Below are 12,568 nucleotides of genomic sequence, written 5' to 3'. Positions count from 1 at the left end.
ACTGAGAGAAAACCAAATTTACCCGTTCTTGATAATGCACATGCATTCTTTGAGTAAGACCTATTGAATTCAATGCAAATTTCTTCCGAGTTCACATCTATTGTATTGTTTTGCATTGCTGCAAGCTTGAATGTATTGACCTGGAGGTAAGTGACATTGAATGCTTGCTTCTGCTAAAACAAATGTAGGATTGTGCTATAAATATTAAGGCTGGGCCAATAAACTCCCTCCAGTTTCTGAAAATGTCTGCCCCTATCACATCATTTTAGAGGTGTTCAACTTAGCAGTGTGATAAGCAAGAAGCTGTGAAGAGATGCTGCTTTCCCCATGCCCTCACTACGTGGATGTTTTATTGCATTTACTACATTTATGCACATATGGGCGCACACTCTGTTTTTCATGTTTTGCAGACCTCATTTGTTTTATGGACTGCATAGATATTCCTGATTAATACAATGCTCACTTTGATTTCTCCCTCCCTCCCCCCCAATAAAATATAGTCATTCATATTTCACTACTGATACATAAGGAGTTCCTAAAGACAGTGTCTGAGCTGATTTTTACTTATTTTATTATATTTTTGCAGTCTTATAAAGCAAGGTTAAGACTGACTCTCACACAGAATATCTTCTATGCAGTGGTTCTCAACCTGTGGGTCCCCAGATGTTGTTGGACTACAACTCCCATCATCCCTGAGCTCTGGCCTTGCTAGCTAGGGGTGATGGGAGTTGTAGTTCAACAACATCTGGGGACCCACAGGTTGAAAAAGGCTGTTCTGAGGGCTTGCAGAGGCAACAGGTAGTGTTGAACACCAGTCCTATTCAGGTTAAAGGTAAACCCTGACCATTAGGTCCAGTCGAGGCCGACTCTGGGGTTCCGGAGCTCATCTCGCTTTATTAGCTGAGGGAGCCAGCATACAGCTTCCGGGTCATGTGGGCAGCATGTCTAAGCTGCTTCTGGCAAACCAGAGCAGCGCACAGAAACGCCGTTTACCTTCCCGCCAGAGCAGTACCTATTTATCTACTTGCACTTTGACGTGCTTTCGAACTGCTAGGTTGTCAGGAGCAGGGACCGAGCAACGGGAGCTCACCCCGTCACCGGGATTCAAACCGCCAACCTTCTGATTGGCAAGTCCTAGGCTCTGTGGTTTAACCCACAGCGCCACCCGCGTTCCTTTTCTTTTTTCTTTTTTTAGATCTATTGAAATTAATGACCATGACTAACTTAAGTTCATTGATTTCATTGGGTGGTATTCAACCAAGCAGGGGTGGCTTGTCCTATTTCATCGCCTGAGGTGAATTGAGAAGCTGCCCCTTGTCCCAACTGAAGTCTCACTTACTGGGGTCATGCAGTTGTGTCAGGTGGCTTCTGAGTTCCAGTGAGATCTTGCCCTGCAAAATCACATGGGGCTCTTGCAAGGACTCGCCGGAACCTGGAAGCCAACTGCATGACTCCAGTAAGTCGGCTTCAGTGGGGGTGGAGGTGCCCACAGTGGTGTCTCTTGGATTCTGCCAACTGAGCTTCAGTCCACCTCATGGATGGGCCAGCCTTGCAATGATTCACTCAAAACATACCCGCTGAAATGAGTAAACTTAGTCATATTCATTCATTTTAGTGGGTCTGCTGAGGAGGACTTAACAACAACATGAAAGCACTCTTGGCCTGCTGCTCCTATGTGTACCACACACATTTATTTTCTGCACTGGTCAATGCCAAACCAAGGTGCCAGGTGAAAATGTTTCTCTTCAACCGGGTGTTTGGCTGATTAACATTCTACGGCCAGCCATAAATAAATAAATACATAAATTTTAATAAGGTTTATAGAGGGGGGGGGACAAACATATATTTTCCCATGTTTTCACCAAACCAAGACTTTTATATAGATAATAATAAATTATTTATGCAATAAAAACAGAAAGGGGCGAGGGAGAGAACTAGAGAAGGAAAAAGAAATAATAATAATAACAAAACTAGAAAAGAGGTTAAAAGAGAAAGATAGAAAAATAAGATTCAGAAAGAAAAAAACCTCTGATTCGTCATCTGTCTGCTATATTATATGGGCTTCAAAATGTGTCTGTGGGAGGGGGATGATTGATTTTGTTCTATTATATATTCTATTTGTTCTCATTTTGCATTTTTACATTGTGAACCGCCCTGTGATCTTTGGATGAAGTGTGGTATACAAATTTTAATAATAATAATAATAATAATAATAATAATAATAATAATAATAATAATCCAGGTGATATTACCCCTCAAGGGAGGGAAAGACTTTTGCCATGTAGCCACCGTATATGCCTATATGTATGAAATACAGTATATTTCATAGAGAATAGGGCTATGGATTACTGCTAGCTAGTGTTGGAGGCAATTCACCTGTGAATACTGGTTTCTGGCAATCACAAGTGGGGACAATATTATGGCACTTGGCTTCTGCTTGTGGGCTTCCTATAGGCATCTGGTTGGCCACTGTGAGAACAGGATGCTGGGCTAAATGCCTTCGGTCTGACCCAGCTGGGATCTTGTGCAAGAAGGAGAGCCAAAGACACACATCAGCAGCAGCATCCTCAGGGCTGGCTGTTGAGCAGCAGCAGGTAGGAGTTTGAGTCACATGAGTGGGAAGAGGGAATACCCTTTACTCAGTTTTTGCCTGGCTGAAAAGTCATGTCAGGGCCATAATGCATTTATTTATTAAGTTTGTAAGGTCCCTCATAATCCCCCCCCCCACAACATTAATGTTTATTTGATTTTACATATATATAAATATAACAATACAACCATACACAGTTAAGAGATTTCTCTTAATCTCTGGACTTCCCACCTTCCCCTCGATGGGTCCCATTACCAAGCCTTTTCTGCTACATCTTTTTCAATAGTCCATATTTTGTATAACTCCATTGTCTCCATAGTTCCTTGCTACATTTCAAGTGTTATTGCAATCCTGCTAGTGTTTTCATCTCCATACAATGGCCTACAAGATAGATTATAAATTTCCCCCATTCTTTGTTGAAGTTTTGGTCTTCTTGGTTCCTGAGCTTTCTGGTCAATTTCGCCATTTTGGCATAGTCCAACAGTTTAATTTGCCATTCCATTCCTCTCTGGTGGGGACTTTATCTTCTTTCCATCTCTGGGCTAATAGCTAATAGCATCCTTGCGGCTGTCGTTGCATACATAAAAAGTCATTTTTGCTCCCTCAGAATATCAGCACCTACAATTCCTAGTAAGATAGCCTCTGTGTTTTGTTTTATTTTATAAAGGTTAATTTAAACATTTTTTTTCCAATTCATTATATATCATTTCCCATAATTATTTTATTACTTTACAGGACCACAACATATGAAAAAGGTACCATCTTTTCCCTTACCTTTCCAGCAGATATCCTCATAAAATAAATTATTGAGGCATCATAGATATAAAAAGAATGAGCCATTAAAAATGAGTCAGCCGGCATAAAGCCTAGATACAAAACTAGTATAATAAAATTTGACTATGTACAGCTCAGAACTAAAAGAGCCATCAAATGCACACGTTAAACATCATGGGAACTTAAACCCAGAAGAGTATTAACCTGGCACTTCCCTAAAGAATGCCATCCCATATCTGGGAAAGGGAAGGGGCACTATTGAAAAGACTTTGGTCCAATTTGCACAATACATTTAAAGCAGTGCTATACCAGTTTAAACAACCATGACTTTCCTCCAAAGAATCGTGGGAACTGTAGCTTGTTAAGGGTACTGGGAGTTGTTAGGTGACCCCCTTCCCCCTCATAGAACTACGATTTCCAGAGTTCCTCGGGAAGAGGGATTGACTGTTAAACTACTCTGAGAATTGTAGCTTTGTGAAGGGAGCAGGGGTCTCCTAACAACTTCGGTAGCATAGGATGTGGTTGAACTCAGCACTCAGTTACAGCACACCATCACTAGCATATTAATTCCACAATGGATGGTCATAATTCAGAGGGCTGGGTGCACGGCATGCATAGCTGTCAACTGTCCCTTATTTGGCAGGAAAGTCCCTTATCCCAGCGCTGTGTCCCGCTGCTGTCCCTTATTGATGATGTCTCTTAAATTTCCCGGGTTTCAAAGGAAGCAGCTCCTCTCTCTCCCTCCCTGCCGGCCAAGGAGGAGGGAGGCTCCAACTGTGTTGCTTGGCTGCGTTGCTCACCCAATAAGGAGTCTAAGAATGACTGGGGGGTGGAGCTTGCATGCCTTGTGCCGATCAAATTGGCCTCGTTGCCTGGGGACTCGCCTTTGCTCAGCGCTTCCCTGCAGAGAGGAGACAGTGGTTTTCCTTGCTGCATCCCCTTTGCCAGGTTGCTGCACTGTGGGAACCACCGCTTGAGGCTTCGTTTGGCTGCTGGCTGGGCTTTCTGCCTTTGGCTTGGAGGGGCTCAGAAGTTGAACAGACCTGTGCTGGGAAAATCCCTTATTTTGGCTGCTGATTCCTTATTTTTGAGGCTCCTGGTCCCTTATTTTCAAATCTGTAAGTTGACAGCTATGACAGTATAAGGTTACTTCTCTCTCACCCCACCTCATATCCTATGGACCCTGCCGGAGTTAGTGGATCATAAATATAGAATTGCTTATTAATATCAATAAAATCATAGAATTGTAGAGTTAGAAGGGACCACAAGGATCATCTAGTGCAACCCCCTGCAATGCCAGAATATTTTTTCCCAACGTGGGGCTTGAATCCACAACCCTGAGATCAAGGATTTCATGCTCTGCCGACTGAGCTATCCAGTTTAAATCACTTTTCAAGCTAAGATGTGTTAAGCCTGGGAAGGGGGATACAGTGCTGTTTTATTGATATAGTACAAATGTAATATATGATGTTAGACATTGGTAAACAAGAAAAATGTGTAATGTCTGGGCCCAATCACATTAGATCAATTTTCTCCTATTTCTGTCAAAAGGGAAGTAGAATATATCTAACCACATAGTTTAAAAACTTGTTTGGTTGTTGTTGTTTTTAAAATGATGTGTCTGGCTATTTTTGGTCTGACTGGCAAGACATATTTCTGCTTCTTACAGAATGAGCTATATCTTAACAAATGCTTTTGAGCTATGATTAAAGCTGAGGGTATGTGACAGTTTTAAGATGACGATCTCAAATTTCTCCACAGTTTTTATTTCAGTGCAAAAAAGGAGACTATCAAGCCACACCCAATGAAATTAACCCAAAATAAATGCAGATATGTGAAGTTAACATAGACAATGCCTCTTTTATTAATATATAGTGGCAAGGGCAGGGGATAGAACAGAATATGGCTACCCAGGTGGAGCAAGCTTTGAGGTAAATTTGGTCAACTTGAAACCTGCAGGCGAAAGGCGAAAGGAATATTATCTGGCATTAGGCACCCTAAATCAAATTCCAATCAGTATGTGGGAAAAAGTTTGTCTGCCATCCTATTTATGCAGAAAAGAAAGCAGGGGTTGAGGAGGGAAAATAAAATTGAAGAGAAATGTTTATTTCTCATGTTCTATTTTCCCCTTCCTCCAATGACCTCAGGTTGGAATATATGAATACAAGACCAATACTCTTTCTCAATAAACTATCTATGTTGAATAGAACACAAATAACTGTGGGGAAATATACATCTAGCACTAGAACAGGTGTGAAAAAACTTTGGACATCCAGACGTTACTGAACTATCCATTATCCATTACAACTCCATGGGCATTGGCCATGTTTGCTGGGGTTGATGGGGGCAACAGGTCAGCAACATCTGGAGGATCAAAGGTTCTCCACACCTGCATTAGAGGAAACTTTCCCTCTCATCAGCCCTGACTGTATTCTCACAAAGGATAGGCTTCTTCTTCTGAAAGTCTGGATAGGGCTGGGTCGGAAACTGGCACATTTACCAAAATGCACTTAAATCCAGCACATGTAACTTCAAACTGGGTCACTGTCCTTGTAAGTTACCCAAGAGGGAGTAACAGATGCAAAGCCCACACTTTTCCAAAAAAGGAGCGGTTTTCTGATAAAAGTAAAATTAAGGGGAAGTTGCAAGGTAAATCACTGAAGAAAGTAGGAGAGTGTTGTTTTGTTTTGTTTTGTTTGTTATTTTATGGTATTACCAGCAGTCTCATTCCTGGCATTGCTCAGGAACACTGTATACCTGAAGGAGCGTCTCCACCCTCATCGTTCAGCCCGGACGGACACTGAGATCCAGCGCTGAGGGCCTTCTGGTGGTTCCCTCATTGCAAGAAGTGAGGTTACAGGGAACCAGACAGAGGGCCTTCTCGGTAGTGGCACCCACCCTGTGGAACGCCCTCCCACCAGATGTGAAGGAAATAAACAGCTATCCTATCTTTAAAAGACATCTGAAGGCAGCCCTGTTCAGGGAAGTTTTAAATTTTTAATGCTGTACTGTTTTTAACATTTGATTGAGAGCTGCCCAGGGTGGCTGGGGAAACTCAGCCGGATAGACGGGGTATAAATAATAAATTATTATTATTATCATTATTGAAAAACAAAAGAAGTGTAGTTTTGAAAAATTCAGTCTGCCATTTTGATTCAAAATGCTGTCCGGTTGTATCAAAACATAAATGATAACAGAAATCATCATGCAAATTTTCTTTATGGCCATGTAAGTAGAAGCCATAGAGCAGCATGTACAAATAGAAATAGAAACATATAGAAATGTGTACTATCCTGAGATCTTTCTGGCTGAAGCGAAAAAAATAAAATAAAAAAGGAAGTGGGAGAGATGTGAATAAAAGGATACAAGGTGGCAGCTAGCTGAGAGATTTTAGCATTCAAAGGAATGCATTTAGTCTACAGTGGTCAAAGCTGACTTGAGCACTGGTATTCTGGGCCAGCATCTGCCACAAACAGAGATGGATGCCATTTGCATTAAGAAGAACCCCTGAGAAGTGGTGGGAACTGGAAAGAGCAAGAGACGAGATCAGGTGAATGGTGTCGGAATCTCCACTCGGCCAAGCTGATAAAGCTCATCTTCCAGCCGAGTCCTTCGGAATCACCCTCCGACAAATAATTAACGGCCTGAGCCTTTGATAAGGCCTCAGGCACATTCCCCCATTCAGCAGAGTTTCAGAGCAGCAGAAGTGATGAGATTTATGGCTACATGCTATGTTTTATATACTAAGCTACGCAGAAAGCAAAGAAAAAATACATCCTCTCTCTATGAGAGCAGAGAGCAACTGAAACAAAGGAACAAGGGAACAGGAAACCACTAACGTCACATCCCGTCTCCGCTCCCGTGAGACTTCCAACAGTCTGGAAGCTGTCTGGAATGTAAACAAGAGTCCTGTGACTCCAAGCAGCTGCTCAGTGGCAAACAGAAACTAATAAATGGAAGATGAACAAGTTATTGATGAGCTTGCCCAATGATCTGCCTGAAAAGACATCAAAAGGAGGTGGCGCTAGAGTCGTCAGCAATAAGAAGAAGAAGAAGAGTTTGGATTTGATATCCCGCCTTTCACTCCCTTTAAGGAGTCTCAAAGCGGCTAACATTCTCCTTTCCCTTCCTCCCCCACAACAAACACTCTGTGAGGTGAGTGGGGCTGAGAGACTTCAAGGAAGTGTGACTGGCCCAAGGTCACCCAGCAGCTGCATGTGGAGGAGCGGAGACGCGAACCCGGTTCCCCAGATTACAAGACTACCGCTCTCAACCACTACACCACACTGGCTCTCCAAGGCGAATCCAAAGTAAGGAACAAAGAAGAGGTATTCCCAAGCCACAGTGATTCTTTACTTTGGGGAGGGGAGTACCCACAGGAGAAATTCCAAGTCAGTCAGACTGAATATTTGCCAGCAGAATTGCTTTCCTCAAATCACACTGAGTTTAGAGGTGCAAGACCAAGTAGAAAGAGAGTAGCACTAGCAAAAAAAAAAAAAACCCCAGGGTAGCATCTGGGAGCGAGATTTCCAAGCGAAGAGTTAGGGATCATCAACGAAGACGATGCTTGACTCTAGGTGGGGATTGCCAGGAGTAAGTGGTCACACCAGAGCTCAGAGCTCAATGAATCAAAGTGTTAATGATTCATTTACACATATTTACACTAGAAGCGTTCAGTGGAGAGAGATTTCACAGCATTCGTTCTTCACAGCAGTCCAGCACTGGATTATCAGACATCTCCATGCTTCTATCCCAGCCTGCCTCCAGCCAGCCCACTAAGTTGGTTCTAGCCTTCACAATAGCTCATCAAGTTTCCCCTCTTCTTCCCTAAATTCCAAATTTTGAAAGAACTATTTTTTTTCCAGTGTAGCATTGTGCCTTCTGTAACCTCCCATTCCCAACTCTCCTATTTAACCAGAACTCAGGCAGAAGGTCAATGGCTGGCCATAATTACACCCAAACAATTTTCTGGTTTAGCCTTCATTTTAAACCTAGCATCTGGTATCTCCATTTCCCTTTATTTCAATTTCCGTTTTAATTTGTATATACCTTTCTATTTTACTATACAGAAATTGAAGAAACAACAAATATCACACACTTTATTACAATCTGATCCAATACAAAAATGGCATGATAAAAAACCTAACTTTAAAATAAAAAACTTATATCAAATAAAGTAATTTTCAATAATTCATTAGAATGTAACAGTACCCAATACAATCAAATATCAGCAAATAGTAATTAAACAGAAATTCATTCTTAACAATTACAATAAAAGATTTCTAAACTATAATCAATAAAAATAACAGCAGATCACAGTGCATAAAATAGCACAATAAAAACTGAGAAGCAGAGACACACAACTTATAAAATTATTTTATAAAACAAATATCCCTGAACTCCTCTTTTCCCTTCCCAGCTGCTTCTGCTGTTCCTGAAGTCATGGTCTGGGAAAGGCTCATAGAGCAAGACAGGTGGAAAAAGCCATTGCCTGATGACCAGCACAAAATCTCTCTCCCCTCAATACCCCTAATATTATCAAAATTCTACCATCTATTAATGTCTAACATCCCCCTTGCATCCCCAAACACTGTTGCCATAATGCTCCATTATAGAAGTGGGATGGAAACTTTGGAAAAGATAGTACCAACATTCACTGGGCATACTTTGAAAATATCTGGTTTAACGTGATGGAGAGTGAAAGATTCTACAGAATAAAAATGTATTCACTGTTGACCTAGCCTCCTATATCAACATGTCATGGACCAGAGCTGTCAGATCAAGACCAAGGGTTTCTGTCTGTAGCTTCAAGAGATGACTTCTTACTCAAGCAGATACAACCCACAACTGACATCAAGTCATGGCCAACCAGCCACCACAATCAAGACTAGTGCAATGTACCACAGACACAAACTAAAAAAACTATGATCTCACCCACAGGCTGCACATCGAATCACAAAGCATATGGCGTTGAGATATGTAGCACATTATCAAGGAATTAAGCATTTATGAAAGTGCAGCTGTGGTTGGTTCTAAGGAGAATGTGTGAATTATTAATAGAAAATTCAGTTATAGAACTGAATTTCCTGTACTCAGTCAGGAAATAAAGCACAAACATGAATACAGTGGTAGGAATCAGAGGGACTAGTGAATCTGCCCAAACTTTTATATTTAACTGGGGGGGGGGGGGTGTCCAAACAGGCAACAGATCCTGGAGCCAAAGCTTTATCCAGTACAAGCTTTGTAGTTGTCCAGATGGGTGGTGTATAAATAATACATTATTATTATTATTATTATTATTATTATTATTATTATTATTATTATTATTATTATTCAGGACCACTAGGAAAGGACACAGGGCAGGCTGCATACCACACACTGTTCTGTTTGCTCCAGTCTGCTTCCTGGAAGGTTCCCATGCTTCTCTAAGAGGCCAGCCCCATCTTGGAGAATAGCCAGTCAAATGCAGCATATTTTTCCAGGAAATAAGCACGGAAGCAAGTGGCTGGCAGTCGACAAAAGAAGAAGACAGCATTCAAATAGTTAAAATAAACAAAGAGAGTCAACTCATAAAAAGTTAATATAACATCTGTTCCATAGGGTTAAATGCAGACACAAGCAAAGAGCAACATTTTCAAGAAGTAAAAGAGACGAGTGCTGACGCTTTCATTTTGAAAGCAGCACATTTTAGATTTTTTAAAACCATGGAGGTCCCATCATTTATCCTATAAAGCAACATCACTATAAAAGTTCTTTGAAACTCCAAACTCCTTTCCTTTTGGCATTTTGAAGCCATCTAGTAGCATCAGACAACTATTTTTCAAACTTCTGCAATGTGAAGTTGTCTCATACAACTTTCCTCTACCCAGTGTAGCAATTTCTTTAACTATTCCCAATGCAAAGTAACCTGGAACATTTGACCTTGTGAATTGGTTTAGCACGGGTTCTGGAAATAGTGGAAGACAGAATAATTTGCACCCGATTCTTCCCCAGTTTTGGAAAGAACTGTATTCAGGGGAGCATGTGTGAATGAGCAGGCCTACATGTAACATCAAAAAGAAAAGACGACCGACAGAAGTGTAGCATGCATTAATGGCGAAGGATTTTGTTGAAGTGTAGACAGCGATGCTTCTTTTCTAATGAACATTTCTCTTCCCGTTTTGGTCCCTAACCACATGCCAAGCTGTAATCCTGCGGAATATTTACTGCAGTTAAAGCAACAAATCATCCACACATCCAGCACAGCTGGAAAGGAGGGTTTGAGGCAAGGAATTGCTTCCTGTTCCATATCTCTGTGTGCCTGTCTATCCAGTCAAGCATTAATCTTGCTGATGTTCATAGTATCCTGGCCGGCAAACTATTACACCCCAGCAGCCTTTGCCTGTGTGTTCATCAATCATACTGAGGACAGAGTCTGTTGGGGTGTGCAAACCAGCTGGTATGCCAGCATTTAAGATACAAAATGAAGCGGTTGCAGAGAAGCACCCTTTTTTGGCACTGGATCTGAAGAGTATTTAAGGAGAGACCACCAAAGAGGGCCCATAGCTCAGTGTTGGAGCTCATGGGTCGATATCAGATCCAATCCCTGATAGTTCTGGGCTACAAGGGTCAATGATCTGATAGTCAGAATAAGACGGCATTTCGTGTGTGTGTGTGTGTTTGTACAAGAGAGCACAGATCCTCCTTACTTACTTCCAGATGCTACTCCAAGCAAGCATTTTGACTGGCAGTAGATGTTTAAATATTGAGTCTCATAAAACGACTTATGTTCTGCTCACCATATGGACGCGTTTCTCAGCCGGCAGCCTGCCAAGTCTCTTGAGCTAGGCAGCCCAGCTTCTGCCTTTTCCCTGTTGCTGTTGCCCTTCTACACACCCCTTTTTCTGCTCCCCTTGATGGCTCCCAGCGTTCCAGTTCTTTTTGCAGTGTTTCCTTCTGACATTGCAGGGTGGGGAGGAGAGAGAAAGCTCAATGGTAACCACATGTGTGTGTTTTCCCAGTCAGCCCTCTTTTTGTGTGTGTTGGCCATTAACAGTATCATAAGGAAATGGGGTAGCCATGGATGGGAGCAGAAGCTGGTGATCAGTAGCTTAGATGATGAGCAATTCAACTGAAGGCATGTGCGAATGATCACATCACATGTGGGAAAAAAAGGTAAAAAAGTAAAGGACCCCTGTACGGTTAAGTCCAGTCAAAGGTGAGTGTGGGGTTGCAGCGCTCATCTCGCTTTCAGGCCAAGGGAGCCAGTGTTTGTCCATAGACAGCTTTCTGGGTCATGTGGCCAACATGACTAAACTGCTTCTGGCGCAACAGAACACCATGACAGAAACCAGAGCACACGGAAATGCCGTTTACCTTCCTGCCGCAGCGGTACTTATTTATCTACTTGCACTGGTATGCTTTCAAGCTGCGAGGTTGGCAGGAGCTGGGACAGAGCAACGGGAGCTCACTCCATCTCGGGAATTCAAACCACCAACCTTCTGATCGGCTCAGTGATTTAGACCACAGCACCACCCGCACCCCTCCAGTGGGAGTAGAAGCAGGGAAGCATTGGTTAGGTCAATGCGATGGAACCATCCTCACAAAGCAAATACATCATGCTGACCTTGCTGTCACCTCATCCCTCCTCTTCTCTGTCCTGATGTGCATCAGCACATCAGCCAGAGGGAGGTCAGGTAAATGGTGCAACCCCCCCCCCCATGCCACCCGTTACAGGCAGAATGCCAAGTATGTCCTTTTTAGGTAGCTAGCGAGATTTTAAAAAATAAATAAATCACTTTATTGATCATAAAAAACAACAACAGTCAACAATGAAAAAAACGAAGGATAATACAAATTACAAAAAATCATAATACATTTCTTACAATACAATTTCTATTATGACTTCCAGTCACCCCATTGAGAGTCACAGGTTTCTTTTGAGTAGCGCACTTTTCAATATCACTCCAAACTTCTCCCAATTTTTTGTTTTATTAAGGTTTTCTATTTTCATACGGGGTCATTCTAATCCAGCCAGAGAATTCCCATTTTTACAATGCTCTTTAAGACATTTTCTGTAAATGTCCCACTCTCTAGTAAATGTTTGTTCTGTATTATCACTAATTCTTCCTCATTCTTCCTTGTTAATTCTGTGTATTCTAATAATGTCGTCTGCCAGTCCATTTTGGTCGGAGTGGAATATCTTTCCCATTTTTTGGCTGTTAA

At 41.9% G+C, this 12,568-nt stretch overlaps 1 long non-coding RNA gene across 1 annotated transcript; it reads left to right on the top strand.

Annotated features, from left to right (window-relative positions):
- Nucleotides 1–2,886: 2,886 nt before the first annotated feature.
- On the top strand, nt 2,887–5,203 carry LOC310676702. The gene is made up of 2 exons (XR_014510688.1): nt 2,887–3,011; nt 4,406–5,203. It is a non-coding gene; the product is annotated as an uncharacterized lncRNA (long non-coding RNA).
- Nucleotides 5,204–12,568: the final 7,365 nt, after the last annotated feature.

Source organism: Podarcis tiliguerta, assembly GCF_965153285.1.
Source record: "Podarcis tiliguerta genome assembly, chromosome: 4".
NCBI lineage: Eukaryota > Metazoa > Chordata > Lepidosauria > Squamata > Lacertidae > Podarcis > Podarcis tiliguerta.
Note: the sequence above shows the minus strand (reverse complement) of the source record. Positions and strands in the feature narration are given on the sequence as shown.